Source organism: Lissotriton vulgaris, chromosome 2_1, assembly GCF_964263255.1.
Source record: "Lissotriton vulgaris chromosome 2_1, aLisVul1.2, whole genome shotgun sequence".
In the NCBI taxonomy this organism is placed as follows: Eukaryota; Metazoa; Chordata; class Amphibia; order Caudata; family Salamandridae; genus Lissotriton; species Lissotriton vulgaris.
The window spans coordinates 269,061,457-269,083,452 of NC_141687.1; the positions used below are offsets into that span (position 1 = coordinate 269,061,457).

At 43.1% G+C, this 21,996-nt stretch overlaps 1 protein-coding gene across 2 annotated transcripts in view; it reads right to left on the reverse strand.

Annotated features, from left to right (window-relative positions):
• Positions 1–21,996, reverse strand: part of USP32 (ubiquitin specific peptidase 32) — a 1,504,025-nt gene that overhangs the window by 246,131 nt on the left and 1,235,898 nt on the right. The gene's annotated exons all lie outside the window — the stretch shown is intronic.

Sequence of the window (21,996 nt, forward strand, 5' to 3'; positions counted from 1 at the left end):
TACCTGAGGAAATTGGGGCCATTTTGTTTTACAGTTCTAAAGGTGATCACAAGTATTTTAAAGAGAATTCTCTTGTGTATAGGTAACCAGTGGAGGATTTGAAGAGCCTCAGAGGCAGAGGGCCCTTGCATTTTGAACAGTCTGCAGCTTTTTTAGAGTACCCTTATTCATGCCTGCATAGAGACAATTGCAGTAATCCAATCGTGATAGGATGGATCATAGCCACTGACACGGACTTGCGAGCAATGGCAGGCAGGAGATCGAGACATTTTTCCAGAGTTTTTATCCAATAAAAAAAAGTTCCTGCAACCGACAGAGCCTGCTGGTGAAAAGAAAGAGAGGTATCAAAAAGTACTCCTAAATTCTTTGCAGTGTCCACCGTATTAAGGGGAGGGGCTGTGTCTGTTGGCCACCACATTTTGGGCGAGAAGATGTTACATTTTCCCAACAGCAGAATCTCCGTCTTTTGGCTATTACATTTTAGGTGGTTGGTCTTCATCCATTCGAAGACAGCCGAAAGACAATGTTGGAAGTTTTCTTCGGCTGCTGTGGATTCTTTGTCCAGGGTAAGAATGAGCTGTGTATCGCCAGCGTCAGATACAGTCTCGATATCAAAAGATGATATTAGCTCTAGCAGGGGCACCATATAAATGTTGAAAAGTGTAGGGCTCAAAATGGAGCCCTGAGGCACACCAGAGTGCAGCTGCTTCTCTGTTGAAGTAAAGTTGCAGAGTGTAACTGATTGTCTTCTGTTTCCCAAAATGATGTTAGCCAAGCCAGTGCCCTCTGTGAAATCCCTACTCTACCTGTTTACCCAAGGCGGCATGGGAGACAGTATTGAATGCGGCTGAGAGGTCCAACAGAATCAGCACTGCCATCTTTCCCTGATACAATGCAAATTTTAGCATCTCCGCAGTGTGTAGCAGAGCTGATTCTGTTGAAAACCCAGCCCTGAAACCTGATTGCCTGGGGTGTAGCACATTGTTTAATAACAGGAAATCATTTAATTGATTATTTACAAGTTTCCCTGTTATCTTGCTTAAGCATGGCAATAAAGAAATAGGTCTAAGATTAGTCAGAGTGGTAGGGTCCGCAAGATGTTTCTTTTGAAGAGGTTTAACCGATGCAACTTTCCAACTGTCTTGTACTACTGCCTGTCTAAATGAAGAGTTGATAATCTGATTAATCATGGGATTAACAGTATCGATCAGCGCATGGAGAGCCTGATTTACATGTCAAGATGGCCTGTCTAGACTGTTCAAGAGTGATCTCATTAAAGTGATTCAACAACGGTCTGTTTTCTGGATTATGATTTGACTCTTCAGTAGATGGGGTATCTATTGAGAAGTCCTTTTTAAGGTCACTGATCTTGTTATCGAAATATTCCGCTATCTGATCACATAGATGTTGTGATGGGGGAATTTCCTGGTTAAAAATCTTAGGATGGGTGAAAGATTGAACAATTTTAAAAATAATTTTTTGATCAATTGATGCCTGCTTAATAAGATTAGTATAATGAACTTTGTTTTCGTATTTGATCATCCTATGATATTATTTCAGTGCTGTTCTGAAGATAGTGAGATCATTATTGTTATATTGCACCCTCCATTTACGCTCAAGATTCCTGCATTTGCCTTGTAGCTCTTTAGCTGAGGGGTAAACCAAGGGGCGGAGGTTCCCCCCCTCCCCACCCGAGGGGCTCTACTACATGTGACCACCGGGGCCATTTTGTTGGCTAACACGGTCAGCCAGTCATTGAAGATGCCTGTATTGATAATCGTGTCATATAGATGCTGCTTTTCTATATACTGTGTTAAGTTAGCATGAGTTTATTAAGTGTTTAAACAACATATTTTCCTTTGGCTTCAGTTTGCACACGACACATAATTGTTATTGTAGCTTTCAACCTAGACGAAAGATGTGATTTATTTGAGAATAATATGTTATTGCTCTGATATCAGTCGTGCTTGGTACACTGTCTGAACAGTGAGTGCTAAACCCTCTAAGAATAACCTAACACAAGGTATCTGGGAGCTCTGATCCTCGCACCACTAGACATAATACAAATACAGTTGCTGCCAACATTGGGCTCTAAGGGGGTTTAAGATAGAGTTACTGAGAATGCAAAAACACACTTGATGGTGCTTCGCATGCAGAGAGCTGGTAGCTGATGATGTGATCCTCTCCTCCTGACATTTAGAGGTATGGGCCCGCCCTGCTAAAACCCAAATGAGACCTTCTTAGATATAATATAGTATGCTAAATAGGGAGCGCGAAAAATAGGTGATACAAATTTCTATTGATTTTTGCATTATAATATGCTATCAACGTTTGCTTATTATGGATTAGTGACTATGATGATAACTCTGATTTTTATAATATATCTTCTTGTATTATATAAGATACTGCGTTTGAGAACCTTGCATTGAATAATAAATATTTCAAAATTGCACGTGTCCTCTTTTACTACACGTTATGGTTTGAAATGATTATAGAGCGAAAGAGTGTTCATGTGTTCCACGATACCTGAGGTAACCTAAGTTCATGTTCTGGTTTGTCTAAGTCATTGGGAGTTTGTTATGACCAACGAGACACTGTAGCTAGCTTGGTAAGGGGATTTTGGATACTGAGGAGAGTTTTGGGTCACCCTAATTCACTGAGGTTCCTGATCTCTATGCACAGTTCTGTAAGAGAACGGAATCCCTGCTACATGGCGCCCTTACGTTGTTGGCCTTATATCATGACACTCGAGTAGTATATCATTCAAACCTTAACCCCTTTATTCCTGTTTCCGGAAAACGGTGGTGTCGGAAAAACCTACCTATTTTTGGAATAGGTCTTTTCAAGCTTGAATCTATCTAAAACGGTTTCCTTGAATTACTACCCAGTTGTGCTACAAAGTAATCTTTGTTTTTTCACATTCCTGTGCAGTCATGGCTCAAGCCGTGGACATTCCGCTTCATAGTCGCATTGCGGTGCGTGATCATTTGCGGGCTTATAATGTTCCTTTTGAGGGCTTGGCTGTGATAATGGTGGTTAGTGCGGAACACGCTTATCCATACAAATTGTTTTATTCGTGGGTGACGTTTCCGGCGGTGGACGCAAATTCTGGAGTGTTCCACACATACACTGCCACGCCTGTACCTGCTGAGTATGCTCCGTACAGGGCACAGGAAGTACCTATTGATGTTTGGAAGCATGGAGTTTGGTTTGGTGGCGCCCTACCCCATTCTTTGACCGCTCCGAGATTAGGTCCTTTGTCCATTCCAGGCGCAAATTGGCCTGCTTTGGCTGGATTTACACCTCACCCTAATCACGGCAATTGTACCTTGGCTGAAATTCGGCGACTTCATGTTGTCGCTATTGCCGTGATTAGAGCATTAGTACATTGCACGAGCCGTAATGTTCAGGGTGCAGCCCCTGGAGGTGCGGCGCTTCCGGCAGGGCAGGCTGGTCTGAAAATCAGTCCTGTCATGGTTAATTCCGTAATGGGCAGAAACCCCAAGATAAGGATGATTTTCCTTTCTGGCTTGCCAAGAAATTTGACCAACTGGAAGCAGTGTTTCCTAATACGACTCCTGGTGAAAAACACCGGATTCTTACGCTTAGTTTGCCGAAAGATTTGGCCCCTGAACTTGTTGACTGTGAGACCTGGGGTAAGACTTTTGCAGCGGTCTATTCGAGGTGCTTTGGCACCCCGTATGTGTCCAATCTGTCTACGTTCCTTAAACGTGTTCAAGATGATCACGGACCGGAGTCTGCGGTTGAGTTGGGTATGCGCCTGTGTGGCTCCTTTGATGTAGTTTGCGATCTGATCCTTGCGAATGTCAAGGGGGATGCAGTGAACTTTCAGGTGGCTAACGCTTTGGCGGTGGCTCCCAATGCCGAGAAACCCCGACAGTTAGCGAGGATTATTGCGGCGGCTTATAAAACAGTTGGCCGCAATGCCAAGGTTCTTAAGCCTTTTTCTGATAAAGAGAAAAAGCAGCCCCAGGGACAGTCTTCGGTAGCGAGTGTTCAGCCCAATACCAATAAGAAACAAAATTGACCTAAAAAACAGAAGCAGGGTAAGCAACAGCAACAACAACAGACACAGGTTTCTCGTCCTGCGTCTCCGTTGCCTGCGCAGTCGGAACGTGTTTATGATTTGCGCGACCGCGCGATGATTAAATCACCTGATCGGCTTCAGCTTCTGACCAACACTCAACCGGTGGTGGAGGGGGCGGCAGGGGCCGGGGTGGCCAGCAAGGACGTGGTCAGCCCCGCCCGCGCAACGGTGCAGACAAGCAGGAGGGCTCTACGCCTCAGAGACCGCAGTTTGCCAAGAAGAAAGTCGCAGCCTTAACGGCGCATCGATATGCCCCAGATTGTGAGAACGCGGCTTCGGAATCTGGCGTGGGCTCTGACCTTGCTGGACGGAGATTACCATAGTGAGAGAGGCCCTCCGTCCACTACTGAAGGTGACAGCGACTGACACTTATGTTGTGATTGAAACAGCTGATACAAGAGTTGCTCCCCCTGATAGACTTTTTGAAATTGTCTTGTTAATTGAAGGTGACATACAACGTACCATAAAAGGGGTATTTTGGGAAAATCTTTCGTCTACGTATGACATTTTGCTTTCAGAGGGTGATTGGCCCCTACCTTTTGTTCTCGCAGCTCCGAGAGGGGAGGAGGTAATCCTCCCCAGTTTTGCGAACTCTGTTTCGAGAGTGGAAGCGCTGCACTTTGCAGAAGAGTGGACTTTGGCGCTTGCACCGGCTGTGTACCGCAATCAATGTGGCTGGGATAAATTGTCCCCAAGCCATGAGATTCCTTTACGTCTCAGCCGCAGCCTCAACCTCAACCTCAATATCCCATCCGACGTGAAGCTAAAGCTTCAGTCGCGGCTATCCTTGAACAATTGGAATATCAAGGTGTAATTGAAACATGTGTGTCACCGATGAATAACCCCCTTTTTACTGTTAACAAGCCGGACGGCTCATATCGTTTGGTTTTGGATTACCGGCATTTAAACTCGCATTGCCGTAACTGTGCAGTACAGAATACTCACGGCTCTGCCCTTGTAAATAGTCTTGTGCGTAAGCGGTTCAAAACCACGCTTGACATTTCCAATGGTTTTTATGCCCATACATTGGACAGTCTGAGTTCCCAATGGACTTCCTTCACATGCGGCGGTGTCAAAAAAATGTTTCGGCGTCTCCCAATGGGCTATAAGAATAGTCCTGGAGTTTTTTTCGCCCGCATTGTCTCTCTGTTGGAGAGAATCGACCCGGATGCTTGTTCGTATGTGGATGACATTTATCTCACAGACGACGAGCTTTGGGAGCATCTGTGTCGAGTGAATAGTATTATTTGTAACTTTGCAGACATGGGTTACAAGTTTAACTTTGCAAAATCGCACATTGTAGGGTACACAGTGTTGTTTCTAGGCTATGAACTCAACATTGAAGGAAAAGGCTTGGCTCCTCACTTCCTGGAGAAATGCGCACAGTTGCGCTCTCCGACAACACTGAAAAAATTACAATCTTTACTGGGCTTTTTGAATTTCGGAAGAACATACATTCCGGAATATGCCCAGCGTATGCTTTGATACAACCATCATTTTCCAAATCATGCTGGCTGCCAGAGCATTCAGCTATTCTGCAGTCTTTGCAAGCTGATTTGCTCGCTTCTGAATATTTACAGACTCGTGATAACGAGACCAACCTGGTGATAAGAATTGTCCCTGGAACGGTAGGTTTCACGTACCTAACTTTTAATGAAGGAGATACAGTACCTATTGCTTACAAGTCACACTTGTACACTTCGGCTGAAATGCCCTTTTCCACTGTGGAAAAAGATTTGACGGCTGTGCAGATGGCAATTCTCAAGGAACGTGCCCTGTCACAGGGAAAACGCATGTTGGTTGTTACCCCGTGTCCTGCCTTGGAGGCAGTTACGAAAGCCAGTGTACCAAATTCCAAAGCTTTGCACCCTCGGTGGATTCAATGGGCTGCATCCTTGACATCCCAGGATGTCACATTTATTTTTGACGCCACTTTACGGTCGCAGGAGTACTTACAGTATGAATTTGTTCATCCTGCTCCTTTAGCAATGCGGCCGTTGGAGGATTTCCATTGCATCATTTACACTGCGGTCCTTTTTCTTCTGATACTGCATATAAGTATATCTTAGTTGCAGTTGATTCTTGCACACGCTTTGTGTGGGTATGGCCCCATCGGAGCGCTGATTCACGGACTGTCATAAGAGATTTGCGTGTCTTTGTAGGGATTTTTGCCTGTGGTACCTTCCATTCGGATCAGGGTCCGGCTTTCGCCTCTAAGGCGTATAAGGATGCTACGGTTTCGTTGCGGGTCCAAGTCAAGTTTTCGTCTCCGTACAGACCTGAGGGTAATAGTGTAGTGGAACGAATGAATCGTGACTTAAAGCAATCTTTGACAGCTCGAGTTATAGGCACTGGCAGAAACTGGTTGGCCCATCTCAATGGCGTGCAGCGTGCGCTTAATAATCTCCCTAGAAGGTCTCTGGGTGGGCGGACCCCATACGAAATGCTCTTTGGTATCAAGATGTATGTCCCTGACCTCGACGGTCTAGACTGCAAGGCCCAGGCCGCGGCCTTTGACGTAGATGAACATTGCAATGTTTTACAGGATCTACAAAAGACCAGAGACAGTCTAGCTAAGGAACATTTGCCTTCCACATCGGATGATGCGTTGCAGATCCCGGTAGTTGGCTGGCTACCGCAAGTTGGAGAACTGGTTCGGGAGAAGATCGATAACAAGAAAGAGTTTGGTCCCTCATATCGTGCACCGGTTCGAGTTCTTGGAGAGAAGGGCACGAGAACAGTCAAATTACCACCACTTCCAGGTCGTAAGGAAAACAGATTTATCTCAATTGACAATGTCAAGACACACAGGGTGGCCGATTCTTCATAGCATGACACCGGCAGTATCCTGTCCTTCCATGGTGAGGCACTCTATGTTGGCCATTACTTCTGGTGCTGAGCCGGAGTTATCCCTCGAGATGCCTGCTATTTCCAGTCCTTTATTGAATACTATTCCTGTTACTAACACTGATGAGCTGAACTACACCTATCCAACTGATTTATCAATGCCGGATTTGCAGACTCGTTTGGCCGTCCAGTCCAGATTTTCTTTTGACTCTGTTTCAGAACATTCAAAGAAACCCTCAACTTTTGCAAAATATGCGACTTTATTTAAAAAACATTTTTTAATTCCCCCTTGGACATACATTTGGATGATTCTATTTTCATTTTATCTTTTTATGTCAATTGGTTTTGTGTTTTATTTTTTCCGTCTGATCGATGGCCACTATGTCAAAGAAAGAACAGGAATTCGGTACCTTAATGGAACATTGGCCCCTCTTTCCTCTTACCATTCAGCACACAGACTGAAAAGAGATTCCGGAATATGCCCAGCGTATGCTTTGATACAACCATCATTTTCCAAATCATGCTGGCTGCCAGAGCATTCAGCTATTCTGCAGTCTTTGCAAGCTGATTTGCTCGCTTCTGAATATTTACAGACTCGTGATAACGAGACCAACCTGGTGATAAGAATTGTCCCTGGAACGGTAGGTTTCACGTACCTAACTTTTAATGAAGGAGATACAGTACCTATTGCTTACAAGTCACACTTGTACACTTCGGCTGAAATGCCCTTTTCCACTGTGGAAAAAGATTTGACGGCTGTGCAGATGGCAATTCTCAAGGAACGTGCCCTGTCACAGGGAAAACGCATGTTGGTTGTTACCCCGTGTCCTGCCTTGGAGGCAGTTACGAAAGCCAGTGTACCAAATTCCAAAGCTTTGCACCCTCGGTGGATTCAATGGGCTGCATCCTTGACATCCCAGGATGTCACATTTATTTTTGACGCCACTTTACGGTCGCAGGAGTACTTACAGTATGAATTTGTTCATCCTGCTCCTTTAGCAATGCGGCCGTTGGAGGATTTCCATTGCATCATTTACACTGATGGTTCGGCGCAGGTTGCGCATGGCTCTAAACATGCCTACGTTTCTGCAAGCGCCATTGTGGTCGGTGCCATAGTGAACGACGAGTTCAAGTCCAGTGTCATGCACACGCAGACACTTGGGGACTGCCCCGCGCAATTAGCAGAGCTTCGTGCTCTGATGCTTGCATTGGAGTACGCTGATCCTAGTGTGACGACTTTGATCGTAAGTGACTCTTACTACTGTGTCCAGTCTTACAATGAAAACTTGTTCTTTGGATTCAGAATGAATTTCGTGATTCCAAAGGTAGCACAATAAAACATAAAATGATCTGGGTCCGAGTGGCTGAACTTAAAGAAAAGTTACTACTCGTGTTTGTGATTCATACTCTTTGCCATCAGCGCTTGGGAGTCCACGCTGTCGGTAATTCGCTTGCTGATGAAGCGGCGAAGTCAGCAGTATCAAAATACTTAGTTGCAGCAGTCACGAGGTCCAAAAGTAAGATAGATGATGACATCTTGGGAGCGGTTGCTGCCACTGAGAAGGGAGGTAAATATCCTGCGGGGTTCCCTTCGAAGTACACATACCACTTAAGTCCCGATAAGGTTCCTTATGTGAAAATTCCTGATGTTGGCGAACGTCTAATTCCCAACTCGGATCGCAGAGCTACTTTGATTACAGCGGCTCATGAAGGTGTGGCGTCTGCGCATGCGGGCGTCTCAGCCACTGTAACTCAGCTACAACAGAGGTCCTGGTGGCGGGGACTGTACAAACCGACGCGCGATTATGTCCTTCAATGTGACATTTGCCAGCAGATTAAGCCTTCAACTGCAGCGCGTCCGCCTCAGACACAGTTGTACATTTCTAATAAACCACTGGGGTGCGTTTATTTAGATCACTGCGGTCCTTTTTCTTCTGATACTGCATATAAGTATATCTTAGTTGCAGTTGATTCTTGCACACGCTTTGTGTGGGTATGGCCCCATCGGAGCGCTGATTCACGGACTGTCATAAGAGATTTGCGTGTCTTTGTAGGGATTTTTGCCTGTGGTACCTTCCATTCGGATCAGGGTCCGGCTTTCGCCTCTAAGGCGTATAAGGATGCTACGGTTTCGTTGCGGGTCCAAGTCAAGTTTTCGTCTCCGTACAGACCTGAGGGTAATAGTGTAGTGGAACGAATGAATCGTGACTTAAAGCAATCTTTGACAGCTCGAGTTATAGGCACTGGCAGAAACTGGTTGGCCCATCTCAATGGCGTGCAGCGTGCGCTTAATAATCTCCCTAGAAGGTCTCTGGGTGGGCGGACCCCATACGAAATGCTCTTTGGTATCAAGATGTATGTCCCTGACCTCGACGGTCTAGACTGCAAGGCCCAGGCCGCGGCCTTTGACGTAGATGAACATTGCAATGTTTTACAGGATCTACAAAAGACCAGAGACAGTCTAGCTAAGGAACATTTGCCTTCCACATCGGATGATGCGTTGCAGATCCCGGTAGTTGGCTGGCTACCGCAAGTTGGAGAACTGGTTCGGGAGAAGATCGATAACAAGAAAGAGTTTGGTCCCTCATATCGTGCACCGGTTCGAGTTCTTGGAGAGAAGGGCACGAGAACAGTCAAATTACCACCACTTCCAGGTCGTAAGGAAAACAGATTTATCTCAATTGACAATGTCAAGACACACAGGGTGGCCGATTCTTCATAGCATGACACCGGCAGTATCCTGTCCTTCCATGGTGAGGCACTCTATGTTGGCCATTACTTCTGGTGCTGAGCCGGAGTTATCCCTCGAGATGCCTGCTATTTCCAGTCCTTTATTGAATACTATTCCTGTTACTAACACTGATGAGCTGAACTACACCTATCCAACTGATTTATCAATGCCGGATTTGCAGACTCGTTTGGCCGTCCAGTCCAGATTTTCTTTTGACTCTGTTTCAGAACATTCAAAGAAACCCTCAACTTTTGCAAAATATGCGACTTTATTTAAAAAACATTTTTTAATTCCCCCTTGGACATACATTTGGATGATTCTATTTTCATTTTATCTTTTTATGTCAATTGGTTTTGTGTTTTATTTTTTCCGTCTGATCGATGGCCACTATGTCAAAGAAAGAACAGGAATTCGGTACCTTAATGGAACATTGGCCCCTCTTTCCTCTTACCATTCAGCACACAGACTGAAAAGAGATTTGAATATAGTTAACATTACTGCTTGGCCTATTCTTGATGGGATTGTGTGGGATGCGGTTAGGTTTCAAATACATGGCCCCACTGAAGTGATTAATGTTCCGAATGTACTTAGAGTAAACATGGGGGATGTGGTAAAACAAAATATACGTTCTGATGATTGGGATATTCAGGCCGTTGAATCATTATTCTCTGATTTGAAATACTATGCTGCATTTGATGCTGAGGATTTATTCTTAGATTCTGTGAATTATGGTGATTTGTTTTGCTTTCAACATTATGGTAATCATTTTCTACATAAAACAAATTCCAGAAGGGTTGCTGTAAATTACACACAGTGGGAACATTGCCCAGCTCCATTGGGAGGCAGCTCCAGTACATTTCTGAAAAAATACACTTATTTTACAGACTTTAATCAATCAAATCCCGAGTCATTTTATTTCAAAATGACACAAAAGTCCATGTCCAAAGTTAGACTTACCGATACAAAATTGCAGTATTCGAAGTCCTTTCTAGACAAGTTAGCTGTAGATGGCTACGAGCTATGGAAAGGAACAATTGACCTTAAATCGGTTTGGGGTACCAAAGATTGGCAGGTACAAGGTACTGAGGCTTTGCACCGTGCATGTCTCATCCCGAATGACATGTTGTTTCTAAATTCTACAATTTCCCAAACAACATGCTTTGGATTTGTTACTTCTAAAAAATTAAATACACCAATTATCCCCGAATTGGAAGAATATTCAGGTTGGGGTAATTATACTGAATTGTCCATTTGTGAGTTACAAACTCTATTGCATAATTCATCTTTTAATGTATCCAGTTTGGATCCGAAGGGTTGGCTGATGTGGCATAGAAGTGCTGATTCTTGCCAACGTCGTTTTTCTGGGTTTGGCTGAAGGGTTTGCACAGGAAAGACCTGATACCCGTTTTGAAACTGATTATACTGTCACAACTTACTCTGTGGGGAAACTGTGTCAGAATTGGTTACAACATTCCACGTTAGCTGCAGTTAAACTACATCTATCTCAGTTAAATGATAATGTGGATTTAAATGATTTTATAAAATGACCGGCTAATGGTAGGTCTAAACGGTGGATTTATGCGGTTTACAATGAAATTTGGAAATTTTCACAAATTGAGGCTGCTAAGCGCCTAAGGGCGATTGACCAAGCAAATTTGGAAAAAGTGCTTGCAGTTGTCGATAACAGTATTAACATGCTTTCTTCTCGAATTTAAACGTTGAATAATATTGTTTCTTCTGTAGTTGACATTGTGAATGATGAGGTGTCTGTATTGTACCATGGACAAAATCAATTGCGTTCTGTAATGCAGTTTGCGTGGACACTACAGACTCTTAAGGCCGGCCGCGTGCCCTGGAGTTACATGAACGTGTCCTCACTATTTGCCCCATTTAATTTGACTGACAAGCAGCGCATGCTTTCCATGCGAGATGCATCATTTTCTATGTTACATATTGAAAAGTTAGAATCTTTACCCTTTTCTGTAGCTGAAGCGGCTGCTGCAACATGGCTTATCCATGGAGTTATTACGTTACCATTTGCTTTGTACAAATTTACTAATTGTATGCGGTATATTGCAATAGGGCGATATGAACCACTAGGCAGTGCATTCCTCCATGAGGCATGGTCTTTACCATACACGTACAGATGTCTGAAAGATGGAAAGGAAGTGAATCTAAATGGTGAAGAATGCACACAGTCGCCTGACCGTTCACTGATATGCAGACACATCCAGTTGCATGGTTCTTGTAATCAGGAAAGGCCTAATTTAGCTTGTGTTTTGAAAGGCACGCCAGTTCCAGCAATAGTTCCCACATTTACATTATTGACAAATGGTAGTTATTTGCTTTTGAATAACGAAGAGTGTTGTGGGTTAATGGTCGGTATCGCTTATGTTCTTACTGTATCTGAACGTGTGGTGTGTTGCAAAAATGTGCTATATCCTCCCACACATGGGAATTCAGATGTTTCCATCTGGCCGCGTATCCCAACCTTGAAAGCGGAGTTCAATGGCATGAGCAGAATAAGAGCTCTTTTGTCTCAAAAGGAAGTGGCCCTGAGCTCGGCCCGTGAAACTTATGTCATTCACATAGCTAACACACGCACAGAGGTGCAGGCACTTTTAAATACTGACTTGCGGTTTCATTTCTGCGAATTAGTTCATCAAATCTTTAATGCCTCCTCCACGTCTGGCTTAGCTGATTTTTTTAAATTAGTTAGCAGTGGTCTTGTGACTACATTTGAAAAGATTTTTGGTGTCATCCCCGCGTTCTTCCATTCTATATTTTCGAGTTTGTTTGGCGGATTCCCTGTTTTGCTGGCTTTGGCTGCAGGCGCTTTGATATTATTCTGCTTCCTAAAACATGGATGCCCATCCTGCGCAAGAAGCCGCTCAGTTCCTTCTGACACTGTTTCGCAACCGGATGCTTGATTACTATGGCACCCTGCCGCTTGCGACTTTAAGCACGGCATTTGGATTATCGTTTCGATTTTCCTATTTTACATGTGTCCAGCCTGTGTTTCATTGCCTGAGCTGCGATTTCGACTGGGCCATTGATTTGTGTCTCTGCTTGCCGTTATCTCCTGACGTCGATTTTAATCACCTGATGGGCCCCGTAGTTGCTCACAAGTTGGTTTGTTCTGGCGAAAGGATTATGGCCTTGGCAGCGATGAATGGACTGATGGGTCAGTGGGACATACCCGCAGCGGCGCATGAGTTTCTGGCACATAGCGTTCTTGAGAACCCACCGAGTTGTCCTCTGATGTTGCTAGAGGATCCGGTGCTGGAGGAGCACATATGTTCTTTCCCATTGCTTAATTGGATGGCTGAACTGTTTTCGGATGATGACAGTAATTTCATGTTGGAAGCTGTTGCTGCCTATTTTGCATATTCTGTCCAATCATGAGAGGCCTTGGAGACTTTCATTATTATGGCACGTGACTTTTTAGTATTTTTGAAAGGTGCCTTTTTCTTACGAACCTTTAACTTTAGATGATCTAGGCCTATGATTTTATATTTGGCCTCGAATTCAAGACTTTGGATTATATTTTTGTTTGGCCACTATAGGCATTCGTACATATTTTTATATACATTTTATATACTTTTTTAGCTTGGCTCAATATTGTTGAACTCTGCTTTCATGTTATGCCTCTATTCTAATATTGGCTTGTGTTTTTTGACCGTCCTAGGATCATTGGGGGGGTGGGCGTGTCATATAGATGCTGCTTTTCTATATACTGTGTTAAGTTAGCATGAGTTTATTAAGTGTTGAAACAACATATTTTCCTTTGGCTTCAGTTTGCACACGACACATAATTGTTATTGTAGCTTTCAACCTAGACGAAAGATGTGATTTATTTGAGAATAATATGTTATTGCTCTGATATCAGTCGTGCTTGGTACACTGTCTGAACAGTGAGTGCTAAACCTTCTAAGAATAACCTAACACAAGGTTGCTGGGAACTCTGATCCTCGCACCACTAGACATAATACAAATACAGTTGCTGCCAACATTGGGCTCTAAGCGGGTTTAATATAGAGTTACTGAGAATGCAAAAACACACTTGATGGTGCTTCGCATGCAGAGAGCTGGTAGCTGATGATGTGATCCTCTCCTCCTGACATTTAGAGGTATGGGCCCGCCCTGCTAAAACCCAAATGAGACCTTCTTAGATATAATATAGTATGCTAAATAGGGAGCGCGAAAAATAGGTGATACAAATTTCTATTGATTTTTGCATTATAATATGCTATCAACGTTTGCTTATTATGGATTAGTGACTATGATGATAACTCTGATTTTTATAATATATCTTCTTGTATTATATAAGATACTGCGTTTGAGAACCTTGCATTGAATAATAAATATTTCAAAATTGCACGTGTCCTCTTTTACTCCACGTTATGGTTTGAAATGATTATAGAGCGAAAGAGTGTTCATGTGTTCCACGATACCTGAGATAACCTAAGTTCATGTTCTGGTTTGTCTAAGTCATTGGGAGTTTGTTATGACCAATGAGACACTGTAGCTAGCTCGGTAAGGGGATTTTGGATACTGAGGTGAGTTTTGGGTCACCCTAATTCACTGAGGTTCCTGATCTCTATGCACAGTTCTGTAAGAGAACGGAATCCCTGCTACAATCGGATCTCCTGTTAGTGTGGGTTTCTTAATTCTGCCAACATATGAAGATTAGGATTTGATAAAATGTTGTTCCGTTTCCTAGTAGTAGTTTTAAAAGTTGCTCTGGATTTTGTTTGGCTGCATGAGAAGTACTATCTGCAATCTTAAAAGGGACGTACCAATGGTCTGACCATGTAAGTGTGGTAGGGGCATCCACTGTAAGTTTGGTAGAGTTCGTACAGATTCCATCAAGGGTATGTCCAGCCTCATGTAGGATCAGTTATCAACTGCTTTAATCCTAGCGTTTCTATGGTTTCCAAAAAGTTTTTAGAGGTTGGAGAGTTATCTGTTTCTAAGTAGAGGTTAAAATCCCCTAGTATAGTAAAGATCGAGTATCTGACAATCAGGGAACTAAGACTATCAGCAAGGGTATCTACAAAGTCAGAGCCTGCCCCTGGGAGCCGATAGACCAGGGCTCCTGCAAAAACCACTGATCTGGATAATTGGAAGCAAAAGCCCAGACTTTCAGCTCCCTTAATCTCCGGGATATCAAATGTTAAGCATTTTATGGAGTCCTTGTGAATAATTGCTAGCCCTCCCCCCTCCTTACAGGTCTGTCTCTTCTGGACATGGTATAACCTGGGGGGAGGGACTGAACAACATCAGGGTAAGACCATTCTTTTGGCCATATCTCCGTGACAAAAAGGCCATCTAGATTAAGATTCAGAACTAGATCATAAATGTGCATGGCATGTTTTCCTAGTGACCTAACATTCACCAATCCGCAACAGAAAGGTCTAAGATCTAAATTTGGATTAATTTTTTGTGGATATTGCCAGGAATAGAGATCATATTGGCATCTAAACTAAGTTCAAAATTACCATTTATGCAGGATGCTAAGCCTCTGTTTTTGTCTGGGTGGAGATGATGATGGTAGTCACTAGCTGGCATGTTAAAAGCCCTTAATTCCTCACCAGAGTAACAATAGTTTTGTCCATGACCGGTAACAAATCTGGCCCTGACCGTGTTTGGGACACGGACGGGGTCAGACGGGCTTGCCTTAGGCGCACCCGCTGCGCTCGTTCGCTGCGCATCCGGCTCAGCATGTGGAATTTATTGCTGGCTAGAAGAAGATCCACGCGCTATGTTCCTCCCACCGGAACACCTGAGGTGGGGAGGAGTGTCTGGGAAGCCCTTCCGCACAATCTGAATGACCGCGGCGGACCGAGGGCACCAGAAAAGTTAAAAATACAGCAAGCGTTTCAACATTAACGTCTCATTTCTAATATTAAAATTGTGGCAGTACATGTAAGGAAGAGCCCAACTGAGAGTCCCATTCTCAGTGCAAAGTGTGGATGGATAGAAGATAGCAGCAATGTATTTCTAAAGAGGATTTACCAATTAGCAACAAATAGTTTTAAAAAGAAAGTAAAAACACAGTAAAAATGAGCGTTAAAGGCAGACCCTTAAGCACTCACCCATTATCAGCCATCCAACTATAGATGAAAGGTCTCTAAATTCTTTACATGTGAAGAGATTTGTATATTTGCCTAGACCGAACGAAACAAAATAAGGAATAAGAAAATCAAAACAACTCTTTATTAACTATAGTCTCGTATGTATTTGCCTTGCCATGCCAAAACAATCTCTAATGAAATGTCTTGCCTCCAGTGTTATTTTCGGTTACCAATTAGGAAACAGACCATTATCAGGAAATGTTAGAGCACCTATCACTAGGGGAAAATACTGTTACTGTAGCGTGGTTTAAAAATGTTCAGCTAAATAAAATACATTAAGCCCCTACTTGATAATCTGTCTATACCTCTACTAAACAAACAAGTTATGTAACTTTGGTAACTTTCTCGCAGTTATGTTATCTAAGCACTTTGGCTTTGGTTAAATGAGCGTGCAAGCTTTCATGGTCATGCTTCTTCGCCAGTGCATACCAGTTCTTTATGCAGAGAACAATACATCAAGAGATGGTCCAATTTTGCACTGGCTTGTCCCTTGTTCTACAAAACCCTACAAAGAGCTGATAGTAAATTTGTTGTTCCTTGGTGCAATAGATATAAAAGCGAAGTGCCCTCTTAGAATCCTAATGATGAAGTCTCTCTTCCTTCTTATGGGGCTAAGATGGAGCAAAGAATGCAAGAAGGGTGATAGTTTGCGTGACATGAATGAAAGTGACCACTTTTGCTAGAAAAGGAAGCCTGGGACCTCAACACCAACTTATCTGGGAAGAAAGTAGTGTTAAGATGGGTTGAGAGAAAGAGCCTACAGCTTTGCTCTCACCATTAGCCGATGTTATGGTAATGAGAAAGACTGTTTTCAATGTCAGAAGTCACAAAGAACAACAATGTAGAGGCTCAATAGGGAATCTAAACAAGTATGGGATTGAGCCAATACAAAGCGAAATAGGAGTTAGGCCCATCAATCAACAAAAGAGAAAACGTACTCCTATCGCTGTAGTATCAATCACCTTATGTATAGTACCAAAGAGTCAGCCGTATCCTCCCAATGAATTGTGCAAATATTTTTACTCTAACGAAAAATGTAATCAGTTATCTTTCTTTTTTTTTAATTGTTTTTTTTTATTATTGCAGGAAGAACATCTTCATCAAATTTCAATACAAGAAGAGAGAAAATACAATTTCTCCTTTAACAGCTAAAGCAGAGAATAGACATATATAATACCCAAAAAAATACTTTTTAGCAAGACGTAACTATAACAGCAGATTTACCACTGGTCTTTAAACATATTTACAATTCAAAAAAAGTTCCCCAAATTTTTTCTTTCTTTTTCAATGCATTAGGACCTCTGAGTCTTGCTAGAGAGAGTTCCATAATATTAATTTCATTTATCAAACTCCACCATTCCATTACACTAGGAGGATCTTTTAAGATCCAGGATCTAGCTATGACTAACCTAGCACATGCATATACTATAGTTAATAGATCCCTATGCTGACTAAGGTTATCATGAAAATCAAGTAGAATTAGCTGTGGCGATATCGGCGGAGTATTAATTTGTTTCCTCGACAGAACGTCAGTTATCCTATTCCAAAATATAGATAACTTTGGGCATAAAAACAACATATGCTCAATACCTGCTGCTTCCATATCGCATTTCGGACACTTGGTACGATCATTAGTCTGGTTGCCACGTGTCCAATTAAATATTCTTTCTTTGTGGAGTGTAGTATAGCTGAGTAACTGTTCGATATAGCCGGAGCCTCAAGTTGGAAGATTGGACTACCCGGTTTATCTGGCATAATGAGGCCGAAATCTGTTTAGGGTTGATGTTAACTCCTAGTCTGGTTGACCATTTAGCCGTAGTTTCCCACTATCGTCTCTTTTGTTTGCAATCAGATGGCCATAGCTTAAACTTATAAGTGATTTAACTTTGTCTGAGTAGAGACACGTTTGAAAGTCCGAGTATGACACTTCTACAATCTTCATCTAGCGAAGAAGGAAATCTCCGATTTGGATATATTTAAAATACATATCATTTAATTCAAAAATATGTTTAAGTAAGCCAAAATCTAGAAAACCATTCGAGCCATAAAGGTCTCCCAAAGTGGTAATTCCATGCACAACACAACAACTTCGAGGCAATTTGCTTTTGATGTATAACACCATTATATGTGAGATTTGTGACCCCAGTTATCCCAATTGATAACTCAAAAGGGTGCAAATCAAAAAAGGGAGGCCTATGTTCAGGTCAGGCTTAGGCATCACAAAGGGTTTTGTTGGAAACAGCAAAAAAGTTGAAATGAGTTGATAAGGAGCTCTTAAAAGTGGACAAAGCAAGTTCTTGCTGGGCTTTGGGAAGAACAAACAACAAAATGTTTAGACAACTTTGCTTGTAATGGGTCAGTTTGTCGGGTGCCGCACCAATTCACAAATTTGTCCTGACTTCTGGCATATAGTGATTTTGTGAAGGGGCACTTCACTTAAAAGATGACATTAACAGCCTCAGGTTACAGTTTGAAGGTCAATCTTCATACACAGAGGTGCAGGTTTGGGTGCAGGATCGTGCCCTGGTGCTGCAATAGGGAATCCTCCTGAAGCGGTAGTGTTGATCCAAGAACAGATGCTCCTGACCAGTGGTTCTGTGTACCACATTCTACTTGCCCAATCTGGATCCACAGGAATGACATAGGCCTGATCATCTTCAGAACTCTGGTAGGAGAGGCATACAGGAGTCCCATGCTTCACTTTGTCCAGAATGTGGCTTCAAGACAGCCGTCTTGGTAACACTACGGTGCACAAATTTTGACACTGTACATTCAAGGCAGTGGCGAAAAGACCCAGCAAGGGTTCTCCCCATTGCTGGAAGATGCCCTGTGTCACTTCTAGGTCTAAACACCATTCAGGATCTTCCAGGTGCGACAGGCGGAGTTCTTTTTTCAACATGGCATTCAAAGATCCCACCAGGTGGTTCAGGACAAAGGGAATGCCATGATGCTACAGAGATGAAGTGCCCCTTGGCACAGAAACAAATATTGCAGCTTGTTACAGTAACATATGGCAGTGATGTGTGAGAGAATCGGAACAACCCTCCTTTGATGGACTGTTGGCAGACTTTCAGTGCCAGTGAAATGGTTTGCAACTCCAGGTTAATGGAGAGGGAGATAACGTTGAAACAACAGAGTAGTCTGATGGGATGACCTCACCTAGATGTCCTCCGCATCCCAGCAGTGATACGTCGGTCACCACTGATATGCCTGGTTGGGACAAGGAGAGAGTTCCACTGCCAGTCCAATTGCCGGTGACCCATTCCGATCTTTTGCAACAATCGCGGAAAACTGGATGAATTTCAACAAGTACCCTGGGTGCTGGGCCCATTGTGATTATATGTTGTAACACAGACCTGGGATGCAAAAGACCAGAAGATCCACACATCCTCATAAATACTCGGGTGCCGATATTGCAGTACTGCCGGAAAACTGGCCCCCAGGAACAAAACTAACCTCCACTGCTGCAAAACCGGCCGAACCCTTCAATCCTCCCGGGGAACTTGATGCCCACTATGGCCAGTCTGGCCGTGGTCTACAACAGACTACACCAAGACAGCAAGTTGTCCAGGCTGGGGAAAACGGAAATCCCTAACCTTCAAATGTGTGCAGCGACCTTCGCCATCACGGTTATGAACACTAAAAGGATAATGGTGAGGCCAAAGCAGAGAACAAACCATTGAAAATGTTCTTGGCCCAACTTGAACTGCGAAGTAGTATCTGTGTAGCTGAAGACATGTTTATGAAAATCGGCGTCTTGCAGGTGTAAGGCTACCATCCATTTGCCTGGAACCAGGGCAGATGACGCCTGGAGGATCATGAACATTTAGAATTTGTCCTTCTGCACAATGCATTCAGAGCTTGGGGATCTAAAATAGGACAAAGGCCTCTGTCCTTCATAAGCATGAAGAAATAGCAGGAGTAACAGTCACTTGCCTCTCTGCAGCCGGGACTGTCTCTATGGCTCCTTTGGTCAAAAGAGCCTGCACTTGTTGGAACAAGAGGGACATGTGTGGCTCTAAAAATTGTTTTAATGCGGTGGAAAATGTGGTTGGCTGAAAAGTAATATGAGGGCATAGTCTTATTGGACAATCTGAAGGACTTACCTGTTGGATGTTACATTTTCCACCCCTACAGGAAATATCTGAATCCACCTCCTACAGGGAGGTCACCTGCCGCGAAGAGAAAACTAGAACGGATTGTCAGCGGATGCCAGAAAGGCGGGGACTGGGACGTTTGCTTGCACCAGTGGGCTGGATATCATCAGCTTGATCCCTGCCCATGTCCCTAAAAAGACTGGGTTTTGTTTGCTATGGGGCAGTGGGCATGGGAGATGCCAGTATGCCAATACTCTGAAGTAGTCTCGAAATAAGCAACAATATTAAACATACTTTCTATGAGGGGTAGTCAGGTCTTAGGAATACATCATGGCCTGGCTTTCCTGGATGGGATCCAATGCTAAATCAGCCAACTTGCCAAACAGGCGAGATCTATTGATTGGCATATTCATCATAGAGGCATGCCCGTTATCAGAAAAGCCCATGGATCTCATCCAAGTGTGACGTAAAAGCACCATACTAGGGCCAACTGCCCTGCCAAAGCAATCCGTGATGTCCAGTCTTGAAATATAATGTATTTGCCCACAGTCTGACCATCCAGGACAGTTTGAGTCTGGTTGCCATAAAACACCTCAGGGACTGCAGGCAAGATCTCACCAACCATGTCCCATAAAGCATGTGATTATCTCTAAACATGTCCCATAAAGCATGTGATTCTCTCCCCAGCAAACAGTTGGCATTTCGTTGTTTATTTTAGATTTTTAAATAGCTTGAAAGTGGCCAGAGGGCATCAGAGCACTTTACAAGCAATTACATGATGTGATTCTGTGAGTCTGTTGGAATTGTACGCATTTTAGGGTATAAGTGAATGAATGAGTATGCATTGGTCTGACTGAATAAGCGTTTTACAGTGTGTATGTTGCGCCCGGGCTATCTGTTTATTTGTTATCTACTTCACATTTTCATGCTTTTTATGATTTCATTACAAGAACGGAGGCTACATTATGCAATGACTTTTAATTGCAGATCCAAGCCAGTCGCATCACAATATAAAGGTTCCAATAAGAACACTGAGATAAAGGAAGACATTACACATAGCAATCATCAGCCTCTTTTAAATGCGGCTCCAAGCAGATAAGTAGCTCATTATCTTCTCTAAACCTACTTTCTCTAATATTGTGTTTTTGGTAACAATTTGGATTTATATTGGGGTTTATGTGAAGGGTGGCTTTATCCCCTCCTTCCCCCCCTCCTTCATGATCTGCAATTTATGGAGATCATCCCCTCCCTCTGTTTGGATAACCTCTATTTACCAGGTTGTTGTTTAATAATGTGCATTTGCTCAGTGATTTCGTTCAGTATGCCTTAGCCCAGGTAGTTTACTTTACTTTCCTTATTTTATTGTACATCCCGCTGTTGTTTGCCTTTTTTTCTGTCCAAAACCTTGTTTGAATAATGTATAGATATCAAATGCTGTATTCCTCATACCGTCAGCTTTCACCCTGTTTCAGCCCAAAACTCCGCTCTTAATCTATCGGTTTTGTAACGCTTTTGCGTGCTTATGACAAGCACTACCCTTCTCGCGCTCCCATCGAGTGATCCCACGCTCACCTTCCATCTTTGAACAAGCATTCAAAAGACAAGCGTTGTTCCGAGTTACTTGAACCTCACCCCCATTTGGCCCGCAGGCCCCGTCCTCAAGGAAATGATATGTCACGCATTAGAGGAAAGTTCCTTGGCGAGAGCCACGCTTCATGCACGTCTCGACTAGGAGCTTTCCTCACTCTCTAACAGTTGAACATCAGCTGTAATATACATTAATTATAAGAATTACCAAATTAATGTACAATTAATTCTAAAATCTGGTTTTGGCAAATAGCAAAAGGGCCCCTTAACCCGAGGCATATTATATTCAGCCCCTTATAATTTGCCCTTGAGGGGAAAACTATCACATATATTAACATATTTTTAAAGTGAGAGAATACATAGGGCGAATAGCTTTTTAACATTTCTTTTACCTAAAAAAAAAAAAAAAAAAAAGAAGGGCAATATGGAAAATGTTTCTGACTCAGATTCAGATATAAACAATGCTACACTTCCTAATTTTAATAAGGA